The sequence below is a fragment of the Sminthopsis crassicaudata genome, chromosome 3 (assembly GCF_048593235.1).
Source record: "Sminthopsis crassicaudata isolate SCR6 chromosome 3, ASM4859323v1, whole genome shotgun sequence".
In the NCBI taxonomy this organism is placed as follows: Eukaryota; Metazoa; Chordata; class Mammalia; order Dasyuromorphia; family Dasyuridae; genus Sminthopsis; species Sminthopsis crassicaudata.
Genome location: NC_133619.1, coordinates 156171890 through 156185564, shown reverse-complemented (window position 1 = coordinate 156185564; position 13675 = coordinate 156171890). Strand labels below are relative to the sequence as shown.

Here is a 13675-nt window from a genome sequence, read left to right as displayed (position 1 = left end):
GAACACGTATCCAGCTATGTCCAATAAAGCAGAAAGTTTAAGAAGGCTACAGGTTGAAAAGAACATCAGATTTGGCAGTTAAAAGTCAGTTGTAACTTTGGAAGTGGATTAAGGTTGAAAGCCAGAGTGCAAAGGACTGAGAAGAAGGGAGTAAGGAATGAGGAAACAGAAGCCACAAGTATAAACTTACATGATTCTCTACTTTTTCCCAATGCTTGTCTATTATTACTACTCAGCACTCTACTGAAAAACTTAATCAAAGTACCTTTACCCTCTTTTGGAGCCATTAATACAACTCAAAGATCTTAGAATTTTATACTAAGGAATGCTGGAAATTATCTGGTCCATCTCTCTCATTTTACAAAAGAAGAAACTTTGACCTAGTACTTTGGTTAAGTAACTTGCCCAAGTTCATGAAGACTTGAAATCTGAACCTTGGTTTTTAAACTTTAAATAAAATCTCCTTTCTATCATAATATGCTTTCTTCTTCCTGGAGATTTGTTTAGATGCTCCATCTTTTCATACATACCAAAGAGTCAAAACATTTACATTACTGCTCCCCTGTTAAAAAGTTACTTATACAAAATCACCATTGGAGTTTGAAGTTCTTATAGAAATTTTGAACTTTTTAGTGTATTAAATTGAGGATAGTGATAGATAAAAAAGCAGTTTGAAACGATGATTAACATATACTCAGCACAATTTAGGGTAGAAATGGATATACATTTTATCTTGGAGGAAGATGGGACATCCCTAAGTGTCATTTATTTTAATTTGAGATACCTGCTTGTTTTCTGTATTAAATTGTGTTATTTAAAATAAATTTGACCAAGGAGATCAGTTTGCAAACATTTACTATTTACTATATGCCCATCTTGTGCTAAGTATTGGGAATAGAGTTGTGAATAAAAAGAAGGACCCTGTCCTCAAAAAATCTTACAAGCTAATGGAGAAAAGGTAACACATAAAAAGGAAGATGAAAAGGAGGTGGGAGAAGGTTTACATGGGGCATAATGGAGGAGTACAGATTTTAGCCTGGCGAGAAATGAAGAGATGCCTGGCCATAAGCACTATCCTTAAAAGAAAGGTATGAGAAGAGCCATCTAATCAGATATAAGGGCCTCAGGGACAGAGAATACTTCTAAAGTTTGAATTCCAGAACTTAAGTGATATTCCCAGAGGAGGAGTTTTGTGGGACATTATGGAGGAATTTGATTACAACTTGGTGAGAAGGGGAGGTTTAAATGATATGACAATATTCACTGCTATTTCAGAAAGAATGGATTGGATGACACTATATTGATTATAATTATATACGATGAACATTGTTTTGTATAAATAAACACTATGAATTCTATTTAATAAAGTATACTGTTCATTTTGTGACACAACATACTTCTCTTTAAAATATTTTAAATTCTTCAAAATAGAAGCCAGAATGGTGTAGTGGAAAGAGAATTGGATTGAGAGTTAGAAGCTTTGAGTTCAAATCTTAATTACCTAGTTGATCTTGAGCAAAATATTTCATGTTAGCTTTTTCATCTGTAAGATAGGTTGGACTAGTTCTCAGTTTCTTAAACTGTGATTCACTACCCCTATGGAGTATCATGACTGAATGTGAAGGTCACAAAATCTTTTTTTATTATCAGTAAATATTTGATTTGCACACTTATTTTTATATATTTGTATATCCAGAGTCACCAAAAAATTTCTTGGGTGAAAATGGGTCATGAGTGGGAAAAGTTTGAGAAGCCCTGGACTAAATGACCTGTTAAGGTTTCTTCCACTTCTAAATCTATGCTCCTATGATTCTACATTAGCACAGAGGAAACACTCCAAATGATTATACCTAAAATGAAGGTATATTTATATTAGTATTTTTAACGGTTTTATGACCCCAGCAAAAATATGTTGAATAACTTGATATGCAGAAATGGAACTGGAATTTATTTTTCCCTGTTTTGTAAAATGGAATCTTGTAGGTTTTGAAAATATGGTATAGTAGGAAAAAAAATCCTACCGAATTTGAAGATCAGGTTTTTCCATATATGTGTTATAATATCTAAAGAAAGTTATTTAGTTATCTCAGATAAAAAATGAAAGGGTTAAATGTATGGTTCGGAATTGGTTGTATGTCTCTACCCAAAGAAAAAGTTTAAATGATTTAATCTTAATTTGATAAGAAGTTTCTAATATAGTACCCAAGTGATCTCTGTTACAACCTTCTGTTGCTTAATTTTTTTATCAGTGATTTATTTGTTCAGGTGCTGGAAGGAATCTAATTCCAGAATGAGTATCACATTCCAAAATAGTTTTGATGTATCAGAACATTGAGTGAATAGAAAAAGACCCAAATTAGGGTCTTCCTTCAAATTAGAGGAAAAATGTAAAGTTTTGCTCTTAAATACAAAAAAAAATCAACTTGGTTGGATAATAATATTTCTGAAAAATGATTGGGTGTTTTAGGAAACTACAGGCTCAGTATGAGTCAGTGTGAATTGGCAGATAATGAAGCTAATGTGATATTTTGGTTGCATAAAGGGGCATCTAAGAAGAGGGAGGTTCAGTGCCATTGTGTTCTGCCCTTGTTGGACCTAATCTAGAGTATTGTGTTTATTTCTGGGTGCTAAAGTTTAAGAGCAACATTGATAAGCTAGAGACATTTCAGAGGACAACCAGGATGGGCCTTGAGTCAGTGTTATGAAGATCAACTGAAGGAAGTATGCATGTTTAGCTGGGAGAGTGAAGTCTCTGGAAACATGGTTTCTGCTTTCTAGTATCTGAAGAACAGTTAAATGAAGGAGAGATTAGAACATATCTCAGATGCCTTCTCCTGAACTCCTTTGGTTCACTGATTTCCTTTCAGAAACTTCCAGTTGCTTCTCCCCCTCCCCCACATTCTGCTCTTCTCTCTCTCTCTCTTTCTCTCTCTCTCTCTCATAATTCTGTCCTACTATTTATTTAGCACAGTGGTACATGGTAAGATGTCAATAGATGCTCCCTGACTTATGTATGGCCAGAACTCTTACAGTTTACTAAGCACATGGCATATGTTATCTTGTTAACTTTGTAAATTTGGTGATGTAAATATGATCTGCACCTTAAAGTTGGGGAAATTGAGGTTCAGGAAATTTATAAATGATTTTCCCAGTGTCATACAACTAGTATGTGTCACAATCAGGGTTTACCCCTGGACCTTTTAACTTTAAATCCTGTGCAATTTCCCCTATGTCACAGCTAGCAAGATATAACAATAATTCTTTGCCCTGCCCCCTTTTCAGTTGTATTACATTTTCACCTCTCCAAAGTTCTTCAGTATCCTAAGTGGTTGTGTGTGTGCATGTAGGGGGCTTTCATTTCTACCTTTGCTCAAGCCCCTACTGAGGGCATTCATTAAAATTTATAGGATCTAATTATCTTTTTTCTATTTAACAACTAAATAATTGAATTAATTTTAAAGAAATATTTACTTCAAAATAAGAAATATTTTCCTTCCAACACCTGAAGGAGTCGGTGATGGTGGTGGACAGGTGGTGGTGGTAGTGATGTGCATGCACATAATCCCTTACACATGACCTCATTCTCTGGGATGATGAGAGAACTTAAATTCACAGTTTAATTCAGTTTTAGCATTAGTTCCACCAGAATCCATGTCTGAAGACCCCCTGCTTCCCCTGAGCTGTCCTCTGTTTTCTCCTGGCTTTTCCCCATGGTCTAGTTGCAACATCTGGCCTGGAGATTTGAGCTTCATATTGAGCTCCTACCTGCAGGACTCCATTCCTTGTACCTAGAACTAAAAAGGGGAATGAAACAGATCAAAGACCGGGGTGGGCCACAGAGCCTGAGGACAAGGGATCCTTTCTCTGTCTAACTCACCTCATGACACTCTGTGCTATTGACGAGGGGGGGACCCCCAAAACTCTCTCTAAAACTCCTTGAAGGAGAGATTCTCCTTGAATCCTGCCCTCAATAATAAAAACCCTGCCTGAGGGAAACAGGACAAAGAACTTCATTCTGTTATCTAGGTGGGGCTAGTTGAGTGCAGAGTTGGGAGATTCTAACCCCACTGAATTGGAGATTAGTTGAGAAACACTCTTTCAATTTTAAGATTCTCTATTCAAACTTCAGCTCAAGTTGCACTAGCCCCCATCAAGAACAAACCCCAACTTGTAACCAAGGCCTCAATTATAAAATGAGACAACTTGGGGCTCAGTCCTTGCAGAGGACCTAATAAGCCCAAGGAACTTTTCTCTTCCTGGCATAGCAGCAACCTCTGCCCACTGAAATGATACTCTCTTTCAGCGTTACTTTCTCTTAACTCTCACTTATTCTCCTAACAACACTTTATACCTCTCTGTCGGGATTTTTCTGCTAGAAATTATCTCTTTGCCAGGACTCCTTCACTAGAAACTTTATATCTCTCTACCGGGACCTTGCCACAAAGGAATTCAGTCTTTCTATTCATGCATAGCAAAGGCTGACTTCCCAATGCCAATAATAAACTTCTTTTTCAAATCTAGCTATTCAGGTTTGTAAATTCCTTTATGAAGGATCTCTGGGCCTCCAGAAGGGGGTTCTCACAACTCCCTACTTTGCACAAATCCTAAAGAGGATTTATTTAGGGAAGCCAAACCTCTTCTTTTGTTTCCCTGAACCCAGAACCGCCACTAACTCTCTGACCAAAAGGAACCCTAATCTCATCACTGTGAATGAATGAATACCACTAAAAAGAGTGACTGTGCTTTAGGTAATTTGGAGATGATGATAGTCCAAACTATTCAGCTACTAGCAAGAGCCTGGTACTACTCACTTGGTATGCTAGTGCAGAATGTATCTACATTGTGTTAGTCTTGTCTCCCAAGAGCAAGTGCCTGATGTCTCCCAGTGGAACATCTCCATCTTAGGGTGAACTAGGCATGTGCCAAAGCCTGCCTGCCTGCCTGCTTTCTGACAAAGATGGAGTGAGAAATTAAGGAATTTTACTCTATACTCTTTTCTGTTCTCTATCAATCTAAAGTACCATAGGCTTCATGAATATGTTGTATTTCTAAATAGTTGAAAAATTACTTCAAAAAAAATGTGATGTTGTACAGAATTTAAGTATCTTTTATAAATGGAAAACTTGTCTACAAAGCAAATTTAAAAAAAAAAAAACCAAACAATTCCTAATTTTTTTCTGCTGGCTTCTGATATAATTAGAGACATTATATTGGGAAAAATGGATCTCAAAGATAGAATATAGTTACACTTAGAGTGCAGCAAATAGATCACAAAATTTAAAAAAAATTCTGAAACTGAAAATAACAGTGTCTTGTGATGTGGAGGTGCAGCAAGATGTAGAAGGGAGAGAGAGGGTGGGGAAATGGGATCATCTGCTTCATTCTGTGAATTATCTTGCTGCTTTTAAATCGGCTACCAAAAGAGGAACAGGGTTTTGGAAAAAAACTTTATCTTTAGGTAATTCATGAAAGTTTTTTCTTCCTTTTTTGGTTAGAACTATAAAATATTAAGGATGACTTTGATCATTTTCTTTTTGATATTGATTCATTTATTCACAGGAAGACATTTATTGCTCTAAAATTTCTAAAAATGCTATTTTAAGTATTATTAATAAGGTTTAATCCCTTCCTCCTTTGGAATGTGCTGAAATTCTAAGGAGTTGAACTAGACTGTCTTACAGACTTGATGCTGCAGGAAAAGACTCTAAACCAAGTACAAAGGGACTTCAAATTTCTGTTAAAGTAAATTTAAGGTTATGTGTATTGAGCTCCTATATTTGCTAAAATATATTTAACATGTTTTATATATTGACTTGTATAGTGGTCCATGATGGTATAATTGTGTTTTGAGAACAAACTTTATAGAAGGAATTCTTGCAGTTATGAACATATTTTGGTCATTATGAATATATTTTGCTAGGCTGAGACTGCCATGGATTTTGCCCAATCTGTGGTCTATCAGGAATATTTACTTGAAGTGTTCATTCCACAAAGGGACATTAAACGGAAAGAAAAATGGTTTCAAAATATGTTCCATTCAAATAATATTAATAGAATATAGCTTTTGCATTTGGAAACCAATATTTCTGAAATAAGAAAGCCTATAATATCTTTACCAATCAGTTTTATGACTTTACAATGATTTTTAAACTATTTTTCAACCAAACTGTAGAACCTAAAGCTCTACAGAGTAAAATTTCAAAACTAAATAAAATCATATGTTTTAAATAGACTATCTATGTCAAGCTTACTAGTCAGTCTAAAATGTTTTGTGTTGGGTTCATCCAAAGCCATGTCAACATTCTGAATAGCCATCATTTTAAACTTCTCAAAAATAAATAAGGCTCACAGATAACCTAGAAAGCAATGATAGAATTGCAAAATGCATTAAATCTTAAAGTCTAGCTATTCTTCAGTTGGTTTCATTGTTGTCTGTCACTATGGTATCTATGCAAGCTGGCATTAGCTATTAGACTAAAACCAGAGAATAACAGAAGGTTAACAGAAAGGTTCATATCATTAGAATTTCTTCCTGATACACATCCTTTCCCTACCCTGTGTTTTGTAATGACTTCCTTCTCAGATTTCATGTAATTCTTGGATATTATAACTCTAATACTCTTTGTGCATTATAATATTCTCTAAGTCCCTGAAGAGGACCTTGTTATCTAGTTGAGGAGGGAATTACTAATATGTAAAATGATTTACATTTTGGAAAATTGCATCTCATCCCTTTTCTAGAGTATTAGCTTTTTGAGGGGAGGAACTAGATTATCAAAATTAAGTACTTAATAAATACTTATTTACTGACTTGGATCCCCTGACACTTACCATCTGAACACAGCGTTATGCTGTATTTATTCTTTCTGTATTCTCTTTCTGTTTTTACTCTTTAATAATTCAATACACAACTCCCTTTACCCTCATATAGGTTAAAATCTTTTCTAGTTTTTGATTCCATTTGCTGCCCAAGAAGTGTTGGAAAATGTTCTTTTATGTAGTATTGATTCTGGTTATATCTTTCTGAAGCAGCAACTAAAAAAAAAAAGAAAAAAAAGAAAAAAAAAAAAAAGAAAAAGAAAAAAGAAACAAAACCTTTCTAACCCTGAAGAATTATTGCTGGGCTCAAGATTTTTCCTATTCTGGACCTAATTTTGCTGGATTCAGTTCTAGGAAAATTGGTCTCTAATCAAAAGGATCTGGGCTCCCTGTTTTCATACCCTGGCCCCTTAAATGTTCTATCCCAGTAACCCAGCAATATTTTCCTTATTTTCCCCTTAAAGGGGAAATACAAATAAAAAATCATTATATAATATGATTCATGTATGAGAAGGGTGATTTATTTCTACACACAAAAACACAACATACATATAATGCTGCATCTAAAAAGTACTTGCAAAAATGCATTAACAAAATAGGATATAGTGAATTAATTTATAATTAGTGTTAGAAACCTGTTGGAAGGTTGATACTTAAACTTCAGAATATAAGTGGGTTTGAAAAATTGTTTGAGGCTTTTTACATTTCACCTTAACTCTGTAAGCCCAAACAACTCCCGATATAGTTCTGCTGGTAAACCAGCCAGGCCTGGGCCTATCTTATTCTAAGACCACTAGAGGAGTTATGGTGACTCATCTGCAGCACTGGATAATGGAGCTATAGCCAAATGATTTATCTCCACCTCTTGAACTCAGAAAGGGGTCTCCAGTCCAGGACATGTTTGTCCCAGGTTAGATGGTTGGTTGGTTGGTCGTCTTCATTTTTGAAGTCACTGTGCTTCTGACTGACTGGCTGGTTAGACGAAATAATTAGTATGAACATCTGGGGTGGAGAAGTCTCCAAAATTGTGTGCAGCACACACAACTCATCAGTTTTGTACATAAAGCTCAGCACTCTCTCTGACGCTGGCACACTATGCTGAGGGGTTCTTTGCCAGGGTCTCCCGTCTGGGTCAATCAGTTGCAAAGTTCTTCCTAAAGGACTTGAGAGTGTCCTTGTGGCACTTCTCAGGACAAACACTTGATTTCTTAAGATAGAAAAACCAAAACCACAACAGATCCACAACAAAGAGGCAGTCTAATAACAGGTTCAGGTTTGCCTAAGTAGACATGTACTTTAGATTCCAAGGACTCATGTTTGCATGGAAGTCAAGGCAGGGGGGGTGGAACAGAACCAATCCAACCTTCACTGACACAATTCTTGGGAATTAGCTCAGAATCTTCTTATACAATTCACAGCCAGGAAGGAGAGAAGTGAGGGGGGTGGGGGTGTTTTGTGCGCATTGAATTATCAACTTTCCCAATATCATAGCCAATAATAAAATTCTTCTTCTCAAAGTATGAGACCTTTAGCAATGTGGTCAGAAGCAGCCACCTGAAAGCTTCTTTATGGGCATTTATAAGCAGGAATGATAACTGAGCATGTGTGTTAGGTGGCTCTCCAGTACTTCTTATACTCTCCTTTTCATTTTTCTATAGAAAAGCAACAACAGTTTTTCCTTACATATGCTTCTGCTATAAAAGAGCTATTCAGAACTTTTTTTTTGTTGTCTCTTTTTCAGCATTCAGTAGGTTTAGAGTGAGAAAGCATAGAAAATGAAATGTTCAGGAGGTAGAGTCAGACTTGTCTAAGGATTTCACTTGAGTTTATTGCTTTTATTCCTTTTTCTAGACAGTTTTAAAATATATTCATGTCATACAGGTCTTAGTAATGCAAATAAAAAAAAAGCAAATGATATGTACTTTGCTTTGCATTTTATGTCCTCTAATTCATTCCCAGGAATAATAATGTCAATAGTAGAATTACACTATTAAGGAAGGACATTGAAATACTTTCTTAAAAAAAAAAAAGTCTCAATGACACCTTTGAAATTGTCTTGAATTTTCCTTAGAGTTTTGATTTCTGCTTTGAAAGTACTGTTGAGATATGATATCCATGAGGAAGTTGGTTGTGCAGTGGGCCTGGAAATGTTCAGGAAAACTTGAATTCAAATCCATAGTTAGATATTAGTAATATTAATGAGATTAGGGCTCCTGGTGGTCAGGGAGGTTAGTGGCAGGTTCGGGTTTCAGGGAACCAGATGAAGAGGTTTGGCTCCCCTAAATCCCCTTAGGATTCAGCACAAGGCAGGGAGTTGTGGAAATCCCCTTCTGGCAGCACAGAGGTCCTTCGTAAAGGAATTTACAAACCCTAAAAGCTGGACTGGTAAAAAGAAGTTTATTATTGGCATTGGGAAGTCAGCCTTTGCTATGCATGACTAGAAAGACTGAATTCCTTAATGACAAGGTCTGACAGAGAAGTAAAGTTTCTAGTAGAGAAATCCCGACAGACATATATAAAGTCTTGTTAGGAAAATAGGTGAAGATAAAGAAAGGGTAACGCTGAAAGAGAATATCATTTCAGTGGGCAGAGGTTTCCTTGGCATGGCGTGGCATAGCATGGCATGTTAGGTCCTCTGCAAGGATTGAGCCCCAAGTTGGCTCATTTTAAGGCTACAACCTGGGGTTTGCTCTTGATGGGGGCTGGTCAGCGTGAGCTGGAATTTGAATAGAATTGAATGAGTCTCTGATCTAACCTTTTAATTCAATAGGGTTGGAATTCTCTAGCTCAGGACTCAACTAGCCCCATCTAGATAACAGAATAAAGTTGTTTGTCCTGTTTCCTTCAGTAGGGGTCTTTTAGAGAGGCCAGGATTCAAGGAGAATCTCTCCTTCAAGGAGTTTTAGAGTTTCTGGGCTCCCCCCTTGAAAGTATGGCACTGGACAAGTCATCTGTTTTATTCAGTTTCCTCAACTGTAAAATGTGGCTAATAATAGCAACTATCTTTCAGGGTTGTTGTGAATTTTTAAATGAGTTTTTAAAAAATGATTAATACAATTCTTGGCACAAAAGGAACCATTCTATAGTTAATTATATTTCCTCCTTGCAATGGAAAAATGATCTGTGATTTGTCAATGTGGTTATATGCTGACTATAGCTTGGTGTAGGTAAAGTTCACATAGTGTCTTGAGGCTTATCATGATAATGTTATAAGGTGTCACAAAATGTGAACTCTGGTTTTCCTGATTCCAACTTTGGCACTTTATCATATGCTCTAGTTCATCTTAATATTTTCACCTTTTGTCTCTATTCACAGCCCACTGGATGATATTTTATTTCTTTAAACACTTAATAGATAAACTGACACTATAGTATATTGACAAACATCCTAAAACAAGTATAATGGTACTTTAAAATTGTGTATTGACTTACCTATTTAATTGGTAAATTTCACATTATATAGTAATATGGGTTATTTGCACTGGTGTGTTAAAGTTTATCAGTCTTGTATCACAACAAGTCATAGAACATTTATCTTCAAAGAATTTGAGCATCACTCTAAAGGTAATGGAGAGAGGTGTAGTGGGTGTAAGCTGGATAAAATAGGTATCCATTTTAGGAAGTTTTATTTATTTATTGCTTGAGGCAATTGGGGTTAAGTGACTTGCCCAGGGACACACAGATAGGACATATTAAGTGTCTGGGATCAGATTTGAACTTAGGTCTTCCTGATTTCAGGGCTGGTGCTCTATCCACTGCACCAACTACTGCCCCTCATTTTAGGAAGTTTGAAGCATTTTATTATAAATCTCTACAGAGCTACCAGTACATAAGAAATTATGAAAAAGAACTGGAGAAAAGAATGTCTTAAAGAAATGTGTGTGAGAAAAAGGAAGGCAACATGCTCATGTGATGAGAACAAGAGATAATTGATGGATAAACTGCACCCCTGAGGTCCTTAAGATGTCATGATAAATTGAAGTGAGGCCCTAGCATGTTAGGAAGACTCTTTGGTAAACTTATAGAGAAGATTTGAAGAAAGAGTATCACAGGATAGTCAAGTGTCAGTTAAATGCTAATACCCACATTCATTAGATCACAGATCCATTTGAATATTTAAATATATAATAGTTGCTAGCAACACATTCGCTGCTCAGTATGTAACCTGTTTAGTTTTAACTTTTAGTCCAATAGTCCTGTTTTATAAAAGCTTAAATTCTCCCCCAAGGTAGAAAGGTTTGTTAATATCCTACTTGGAGAATACCTTCCTCAAATAATTTAGGATGACTTAGGTTTCATACAGTCATATCTGTTAAGGGGCAGGTCAATTCTCCGAGAGCCTTCTAACAAGTCAATTCTCCGAGATCTGAATCTGAAGTAGATGCAGCCTTTGCTGACACAGGAGTTGCGGACTGGGAATGAGATAAATTGGAGGCAAAGGGAAGAGGAGAGAGGTCAGACAACACAACAGCCTCTCAGTGGAGAGGTCAGAGGACAGCAATTACCTCTCAGTCTCCTTGTATGAGAAACTCCATTCTGCAGGTCTGGGTTGGATCTCCAGCAGCCACTGTCAGGTGGTTCCCATGGGCAACCGTATCCATTACAAAGATTGTGAACGTATTAAAAGATTTTTACAGTGTTCCAGTACAGTTGGTCTTTTCTATTTTTGTTTGCTTGTTTCCAGTTCCATAGTGGAAAATTCTTCATTTTCTTCTGAACTTGGGAGCAATTTTTTTTTATTGTAAAACTGGTCCTAGTACATATAGTTTTGATATGTTTGAGGGTTCTGAGAGCCTAGAATCTCTCAGAAAAAAATAATCTTCACTCACTGGTAGAGCTTTACAGCCACATGTTTCTTTTTAATCTTTATGTTAGCCAACATCTGCAATGAAATTCATTGGTCTTATATCAGGTGTTCTTAAATCTTTTCATGTGTGTACTGTGGATTCTTTTGGTAATCTGGTAAAGCTTCTGGATTCTTTCTCAGAACAATATTTTTAAACATATAAGTAGGATTATAAAATAAACCAATCATATTGAAATAGTTATCAAACTATTATTAAAAACAATTTCAAGGATACCTTTATTCTTGATGAATGTGTTCTGTATCATCAGATTAAATGTATTGTAAAAACTATTTAAAGGAAATATGGCATAGGAATAGAATTCAAGACTTGAAGTCATCTAAGACCTAATAGTTCTTATTGCATCTGTGGCATTTAATAGTTGTGCAATCATTGTCAAGTCACTTGCTTTCTCTGAACCCTCAAAGACTGTGGTATATGGATTGATTGTGATCTGTTTTGGTAGTGTTTGGTTTGGAATTCCTGTCCCCACTAAATCTATGTTTGGTTTTTATATATACACATTGGTTAATATGTGGGTGTAATAGATATGTGTTATAGGCATTCTAGAATTCATTAAAATAATATCTTTCTATTTTATAGTTATACATATATATATTTATTATGTAAATGTTTGATCTCTCTCTGTGTGTATGTGATATGCTACATAGGAAATTTTAGTCAATAGTTGGCAAAGGAGTAAAGATATTTGAAGTTAAAGTGTTTTCATCTTCTAAGAATGTTCTCAGTATCTCTTTAACACTTCTGAATTAAATATAGTTTTAAACTTTTTGAAAGGAAGAATTAAATGAAAGACACCAAAAACTACTTAAATATGTTTAGAATACATTGCAACTATCCCTTTGACATACTTAGAAGTTGTTTCTTGATTCTAGCTTACAGGTGAATTATTTTTCTTTCAGTTAATGGATTGTAAGCTGGAAAAATAAGGCAGTCATTTTAGAACATTTGGAACATCTTACTGTGAATATGGAATTAATGGATTTAAATTGTTATATAATAAATTTAGGGTTAAAGTTTTTTTTAAGCCTATAGTGAATGGTTATATTAATATTATTTTCTTTTCAAATGAATAGATGTGAAGTTATTTTAAAACAAATAGATGTGTATATAATTTCCTGAATCAGTTGTAAATGTATGAGTACAAGAGAAGATAGGTTAATGATGTAGTGAGAAAAATAATGGCCATCTTAGTATCCTGTTTAAATGACAAAATACTAAAGATTCTAAAGGAAGATCTATATAGTATGCTGGGCAGATCCTCTTTTTAGACTTCATGGGATAATTTAGACACAAATATACAGAAGGATAGGGCATGAATAGGTTGCTAACTATGCTGATGGAGGGAATTTCTACATTGATAAGATCTTGGACACTGTGTAAATGTATTGAAAATAATTTGTCACAGGTGATTTATATATAACCCTTTTCAAATATGTGAACTAGATCACGGGCTTTCACTAACTACAGAGATTTAGATATTTCTAAAGAGGATTATTCTAAGATCTTTACTGCTATAATTCAGAATGTTCTATGCTGAGATATCAAAACTACAATGAGTAGGAAAATAATCATTATTTTATGTAGTTTGATGGATTTAGGAAGCTTTACCATTATAGTTTTGAGAGGATCCTACCTTTCACATCCTATTCTCCCAGGACACATGACTAAAGTGATAAGAAAGGAAGATCTATATTACATGTTTGTTTTTTTTTTTTGGTTTGTTTGTTTGTTTTTTAGTAAGATCATATTGTCCAGTGATAATGATAGAAGTATAACTCTGGACTTTTTTCTTCCACAGTAATTCTACTTGTATCTTTCAAGACAGTCATAAAACTTATTTACAATTCATGCAGTTCTGTGTTTCTTTGTTAGCATTAACTTTCACAGGAATGAAAGGAAAAGACTTCTTGAATTCAGTCCTGTATTTCTCATATATATCCATACCTTTCATTGGAACCAGGTTACAGCAAAATAACCCTGTGAATAGG

At 35.2% G+C, this 13675-nt stretch overlaps 1 protein-coding gene across 1 annotated transcript in view; it reads left to right on the top strand.

The window, feature by feature from the left end:
- The window catches only part of FGF14 (fibroblast growth factor 14), a 774907-nt gene that overhangs the window by 15996 nt on the left and 745236 nt on the right, over nt 1–13675 (top strand). The window lies entirely within an intron of this gene.